The 7,413-nt window shown below is 44.6% G+C and overlaps 1 long non-coding RNA gene across 1 annotated transcript in view; it reads left to right on the top strand.

Moving 5' to 3' along the window:
- LOC104865661 overlaps nt 1-7,413 on the top strand; it is a 14,767-nt gene that overhangs the window by 5,168 nt on the left and 2,186 nt on the right. The window contains exon 2 of the long non-coding RNA XR_781234.1: nt 6,878-6,935. This is a non-coding gene — a long non-coding RNA (uncharacterized LOC104865661). The remainder of the gene's footprint in view (nt 1-6,877; nt 6,936-7,413) is intronic.

The raw sequence follows: 7,413 nt of genomic DNA, 5'->3' as shown, positions 1-7,413 counted from the left end.
GTGTGTGTGTGTGTGTGTGTGTGTGTGTGTGTGTGTATGTGTCTTTGTTCCATGTCCCACTTGCAGCTGGGAGAGAGGTTTTCCATTCATCTGTTCAACAGATATCCTTGGGTGGCTAATAAGTACCTTCATGTTGAGCAAGAATCCCAGCCCGGGGGAGCTGGTGTTCTCCTGGGGACAGACAGTAATGAAAGCCACAACAAATGTAGCCTGGAAGGTGTTACATGGCACAAAGTGCTGTGGGAGATGCAGAGCAGGCAGCAGCCACACCCCACTGCCCATTTCCTTGTCTTACTTGTATTTTAGCTTGTTAAAGTTAGGAAAGACACGACTACATCTGCAGTGTAAAAGTTCATGCAATACAGGGGTAGCAGGGAAACCGCCCAGGGGAAGTTACATCTGCCTCCCTCCTCTCCAGCCCACTTCCTCCCCAAGGCCCCTCTGGCCTACTGGTCTTTCTGTACACTGACAGCTGTGTTGGCAACATCTGTGAATTGAGGTTTTTCTTCCAACACAACAATGATGCTAAATGCATCACTCTTGCTTTTCTTCATTCACTAGTTTAGGGACCTCCTTTCCCTATCAGAGCCTAGAGACCCAGCCTTCTCTTGTGAAATGCTGCAGAGATTTCAGACTAGGGATTCAACTACTGCCCCTTTCAGTCTGTTTTCAGACTGTCGTGATTCCAGAAAGCAAAGGCTGCAGCAGACCCACTTGGGAGGTGCCTTTTAATGACTGTAGAGTGGAGATTATCCATTCACTCATTTGCCTTTGGAAGGGCATCTGTTTATTAAATCTGGTGACTTGTCACAGTGAACAATTGTGTGACAAGCACGTGTATATTCTTAGTTACCGGTGGTCCTAGTTTTGTAAGGTACATCTCCTAAGATAGCTTTTCTAGTTCAGGGCAAACAAAGGAAGTTGGAAATACTTCCCTCCTCACTTACACGGGACAGAAGTGCTCACTTCCCTACATCTTCCCAGCAGATGCCACTCCTCATTTTTGCCAGTGTGATTAGATGAAAAATAATGTCATCATTATTTCAATTTGCATAGCTTTAACTCTGAACAGCTTTTCCTATGGTTATTGACCTTTGGAATTTGCTTTTCTATGATTTAGCTACTCATGTTCTTATAACTTCTCAATCTATAACAGTTCATTAGTATATTATAGATATTAATCTTCCATTCTTTCTTTTCCCTTATTTCCTTTCCCCTCTCCTTTCCACTTCCTCTTTAGCCATTTTCTTCCTAATTCACACTATCAATTATACCATTTGAACCTTATTTACACTTTTAGTTTTTCACACCAGAGAAACTATTTGGTATTTACTCAAGTGTGTCCTATTTATTTCACTTAAGAGCATAGCCTCAATGTACATCCATTTAGCTATAAATGTCCCTGTTTCTCATTCTTTATGGCTAAGTAATACTCCATTTTTTACAAAAATCACATCTTCTTTATTCAGTCTCTAACTGATGGGTAAATGGGCTGTTTCCAAGTTTTAGCTATTACAAACTGTCCCTCTATAAACATGGGTGTGCATATATCACTGCGGTATGATTCAGTGAAGAAGAGTTCCCTTCTCCCTACAGCCCCACCAGCATTTGTTATTGGTTCATTTCTTGATAGCAGCCACTCTTGATCTTCTATGCTTTATATTGCAAGTGTTCTCTTAAATCTATCATTTGTCTAAGTAGACTTTATCTGATGATTTGTACAGGCTTTGATTTTATTTCACCTACAATTTCTAAATTGTAAAAATTGCTTTTGTTTATAACTTTGGAACTTTTAGGCCTAAGAAAATCAACTATATTATTATTATTATTATTATTTTTTTGGCACTGGGAATTGAGCCTTCAGACTGAGTTATATTCCCAACCCTTTTTTATTTTATTATTATTTTTTATTTTGAGAGGTTTCTCCCTAAGCCACTCTGTTGCCAAGGTAGGCTCAGACTTGTGATTCTCCTGCCTGAGCCTCTCAGCGTACAGAGATTACAGGTGTGTTCCATCATATTTATTTATTTATTATTTATTGATCCTTGGAGTGGTGAAAAGACCAATGGAATAGTACAGTGGTGCTTCTGTTCATGAACGCTTTTGTGTGTGAACAATTAGGTTCACAAACAGAAGTATTTGGCAAAATTTTGTTTTTATTTGCAAACCCTGTATCAGGCGATGAACATAGCTGTGGCTGTTTCCTGCACGAATGCCACCACCTTTTCCAGAATCATGGCGTGAACCGAGGCACCACTGTATAGCTCTAGGCATGTTGTGATGTTGTGTTTGCAGTAGGTAATACATGTTGGTGTGTGAGGGACAATTCAACCATAACAGTAATAATTCACTCAGTGCTTTTCTTACCCAGGCCTTAATAGGTATTAGGCTCCATGGGTGTTAGTAACATATGTATTATTTTGCTGACTCCTCAGAATACTCTGTGATATGGATACCATTATTTCCAATTAATAGACCAGAAAACAGAGGCACAGAGAGATTAAGTAACTTTCCCAAGATTGCAAAGCAGATGCGTGGCAGAGCTGGCTTTTGAATTCTCACCCGCTCCTGTTCCAGAGCCCATGTGTGTAGTCACTGTGTAATTAGCTATGGAAGAAGATTGGAGTCTACACAGCCTAGGCACCAGACTCTGACAAGAAACAGTCCTGCTGATGAGAACAGGCACCCAAAGGGTGGTCAGGAAGGGCTGCTGAGGCCGAGAGCTGTGCTGGTGCGAGGCTTCTCTAACTCCACAGTGGGGCTCACCACCTGACACAGGATGGGCCCCAGAGGTAGAGGCTCTGGTCAGAGCACCCCATTTGAATCAGAGGCCTGGATATATTACTAGGTGGCACTGTCATTGTCATGGATCTCTGGCAATCTGCACCCACCAGTTTGTGACGTGTCAACTCGACAATGCTATGTGGTACCCAGTGGTTTGATCAAACATTATTCAGTGTGTGTCTGGATGGCATTAACAGTTACATTGCCAGACTGCCGTTCCTAATGTGGGTGGGCCTTGTCCAATCAGTTAAAGGACGGAATAGAACAAATAGATACAATCCTGACCCTAACTAAACCCTAACGCCTCCCAGGGAAGGGGGATTCTCCATCAGGCTATTCAAGGAGTTCATCTGCAGCAGAGGCTCTTTTGGGACCCTTGCCTGCTGCTCCCCACTGCAAATTAGGACTTGGTGGTCTCCACAATTGTGCGTCAATTCTTTATAATTGCTTTCTCACTACCTGTACACTAGTATGTGCTTAACTAGTCACTTTCTGAGAAATACATTGATATAATCTTATGGGACCATGGTTCTGTATGTGGTCTGACATTGGCTGAAATATTGTTATGTGGCGTAAGATTGTACACATGCACACACACACACACACACACACACAATTAGTTTTGTCTTTGACTAATAATACACTGCTGGACTGGAGGTATTTGCTGTGGTCCCTTAATGGCATCACAGGGAATAGTTCTGAGGGGAAGAATAGCTTCTGTTCTGCTGGGAGGGGCTCCTGATTCATAGGGGCCAAGCCTTTCTACTGGTGGCAGCATGAGAGATGTGGAGTGAACATTGTGAAAGACTTCTGGGAGATGATAAGTGCTCTGGCCCATCCACGGGGGAAGGGTGGGAGGAGTTTGGTTTTCTTGAGGATCTGCGCCTCAGGGCAGGAGGACAGAAAAATGGATGAGATGGCCTTTCCAGAGCTTTGCTGGGTCTGAGAAAGGTCCAGAAAGCAGCCACTGTGGTACCTAATAATGCACCCATCTGGGAAGGATTACACTTCCTTCCAGTGCTAAAGACTGAATATTCTGGCTCATTTGCAGCAGAGAAGCCGAGGGGATGCGGGGTGGCAGTCAGATGGGCTCACGGGTGGGCCTCTGGGCAGATCCTTCCAGTCTGCTGCTGTGGACAGTGAGACGGCCATTTTCACCTCAGGCAGCAGGGTGATGCTTAGGACAGGGACAGAGAAGGGATAGGACTTCTGTATTTCCTGAGTGAGAACTTCCAGGCCCAGGTGGCTGCTTTTCTTACAGTGAGAATGTTAATCTCACACCACCTCTCTGAGGTGGGTGTTGCTGTCACCATTTAAAAATACATCTTTGATCCCTGCTACCCGCCCCTCCAAATTACACCTTTGCTTATGTTATTATTGCAGATTTAATACTTGTTTCTTGTACAATGGCCAACAGACACATAGGTATAGAAAGTCAAGAGTGAACTCCTACCTCCCATTCCACCCTGTGCCGTGATGGTAACGCATGCTGAATGCATCCTTTCAAGATTTCTCCAATACATGTGGAATACATGTGTACAAGTAGGGCCTTAAAATTGTGGTAGACTGTGCATAAAATCTACCATTTTGTCCATCACCATCATCTGTCTCCAGAACTTTTCCATCTTGCTTAAGTGAAACTACCTATTGGATAAGCTTTAATAACTCCTCTTTTCTCCGCCTCCCCTCAGACCCGAGCAGCCACCGTTCGACTTCCTGTCTCTATGAATTGGATCCATCTTTTTATCTCCTATAAGTGGAATCAATAATATTTGTTCCTTTGTACGTGGCTTATTTAACTCGGCATAATGTCTTCAAAGCTCATACATACTGTCACATGTGTCAGAATTTCATTGCTTTTAAAGTCGGGATAACATCGAATTGCATGGGTTTGCTGCATTTTAAAAAATCCATTCATCCATCGATGGACATTTGGGTTGCTTCCACCTTCTTGCTACTGAAAATGACGCTGTCATGAGTTCGGGAACATAAATATCTCTTTGAGTCCCTGCCTCCTTCTGGGCTTGGCAGGCTGCAGTGGAATTGATGGAACATCTGGTAACTCATTGTAACTTTTTTGGAACCTGCCCACCATTTTTCATAGGTGGCAACAGACTATTTCTCAGCAATGCATGGGGGTTATGATTTCTCCAATGCTTGTTGCCTTCTGTTTTACTGCTGATATTTTGTATTTGAGAATAGCTATGTTAATAGATGTGATGTGGCTTCTCATTATGACAACGTAGGTTCTAAAAACTTTTTACTGTGTATGTTTTAGGTGTGCAAGATGATGTTGCAGGGTACACGTGTGCAGTGAAGGAGTCATGGTGGTGGAAAACAATAACGTAGTCATCATTCAGGGTATCTCATTTTTTCTCCTCCTGTGGCAAGAGCAGCTACAATGTATCTATTTAGCGAAACCCCTGAGTGCAAGGCACGATTATGTGTAGTCCTCAGGCTGCACCCAAGCTTTCTCCACTTCGTCATCCTTCCTCTCTGCTGTTTTGTTCCTTTGACCTGCACGTCCTCATTGCTTTTTCCTCCACCCTTGCCTGTTAACCACGGTTTTCATTTCTGTCTGTCTAATCGACTCTTATCTAAGATTACAGTTAAGAGAGGTCACACAGGGATTCTTTTTCTGTGTTTGGATTATTTCACTCAGCACACTGTCCTGTAGGTCCGTCCACACCCTGGCAAATGGCAGAATCTCTTCCTGTTTTAAGGCCAAATAGTATCCCATTGTGTGTGTGTGTGTGTGTGTGTGTGTGTGTGTTTGTGAGGGTGTGTGAGTGTGTGTATCACACTTTCTGTACCCATTTGTCCATGGATGGATGCAGATGTTGCTTTTATATCTCGCAAATTGTGAAAACACAGGGATTTAATTTCACAAATATGGTATATAATATAAATTGGTCATCGATTTTTTTCTTTTAGAAATTACTGATGCCGTGGCAGGAGGAGCTCAGCTTGGGAAATTTAAGAACTTATTGAGATTCTGTTTCCAAATAACAAATTAAAAGGTGTTGGGGATGTAGCACAGTGCAAAGGTCCTGGGTTCAATTCTCAGTACTGGAAAAACTAAAGCACAGTGCCTTCTTGTGACAGCCCTGACAGGTTGCCTCATTTATTATCGTGACTCTTACTTTCTGGGTGAATAAACTATGGTGTGGTGAGTCAAAGGACACAGGGGTCCCCTGTGGGGAGGGTTAGGAAGTCCCGACCCAGTTATTAGAGTTGCATGATATACAAGGAAAGGACTGATACTACTATTTGCTCTCAGCCTCAGTGTGTCAGGGACAGCGAGAGGGCAGAACAGGGAGCTTCTCTCTGCTCCACTAAACTTGAAGGCTGCTGCAGTTTCCACTGTTGCCCTAATAAATTACCATGAACCCAGCAGCTTGAAACCATGCAGGTCATATAACTCTTCAGGTCGCAAGTCCAGTGGGTTTGACTGCAGCTCTATTTAGAGCCCTACAAGGCTGAACTTGTGGGGAATCTTCCTTGCTCCTTCAGGTTGTTGACAGAAGTCAGTCCCTTGAGACTTTGGGACTGAGGTCTGGTTTCCCCGTTGGCAGTTCTCAACTCCTTGAGGTCGCCACTCTCCTTGGCTTGTAGGTCTGTTGCTCCATTTTCAAAGCCACAGTGGGTCCAGCCCTCCCTCTCTGCAGTCTCTCCTGCCTTTTCCAGCCACATTTCTCTATCACTGTCATTCCCGCCAAGTCTCTGTAGCAGCTGGGGACAGATCCTTGTTTCTAAGGGCTCTGCTACTGTCATCCAGGCCGCTCTTCCAGCTCACAGTGAGAACATCCCTTAGGCACAGCAGCAAGTCCTCCCTGCTCTGCTATGAAGCAGAGCACAGGATCGAGGCATTAGGGCGTGGAGGTCTTGGAGTGGGGCATTATTCTGCTGGGTTCTGGAATTGTTGGGAGCCCATGCCTACATGTGCCTGGTGGTTGGGGTTGGCTGAATCTTAGCCAGGCAGGCATATGGAGCACACTCCAGGGGTCTGTCCATGTGGCCAGAGCTCTGAGGGTGAGGACAGGGGAAGGAAGTGAGTGTCTGAAAGCTGTACCTTCTTTTTGCACTGCCTCAGAAACCACAGAGCATCTCTTCTCTCAGTGAGAATTCGGCACAGGTGTGAAGGACAGATGGTAAGTACCAAAGTTCTTCAAGAGGTTACCGGAAATAATTTTGAAAATACAATCTATCACATGCTTCTAGATGGTAGTGGTAGCACCAGCAATATTGGTAGAGGTCTTAGAATGTTCCAGGCTGTTCTAGACATTTTACCTGGCTCCCCAGGGCTTTGCACTGAACTAATCACCCTCACCCCATTTTTATGGGTCTTAATAAGTTGCTCTGGCCCAGGCCTGAACTTGCAATTCTTCCAACTTAGCCTCCCTGAGTGTGGGGCCACAAGTGGGTGCCCTCATCCCCTGAGTGCTTCATTTGGTGTTAGTCCTCCAACCTGGACCCTACAGAATCATCCATAATCATTCATACATGCGCACGAAGAAACGGAGCCACAGGAGGGCACTGGAGAGGGCTCAGTTCACAGCCAGGATCGGGGAGCAAGAGCTCTGAGAAGTGATGGGACTGTGGCTGGGGGAGGGCAGAGGGTGGAGGGGC

The sequence above is a fragment of the Fukomys damarensis genome, unplaced genomic scaffold, assembly GCF_012274545.1.
Source record: "Fukomys damarensis isolate Sample0158 unplaced genomic scaffold, DMR_v1.0_HiC HiC_scaffold_32, whole genome shotgun sequence".
NCBI lineage: Eukaryota > Metazoa > Chordata > Mammalia > Rodentia > Bathyergidae > Fukomys > Fukomys damarensis.
Note: the sequence above shows the minus strand (reverse complement) of the source record. Positions and strands in the feature narration are given on the sequence as shown.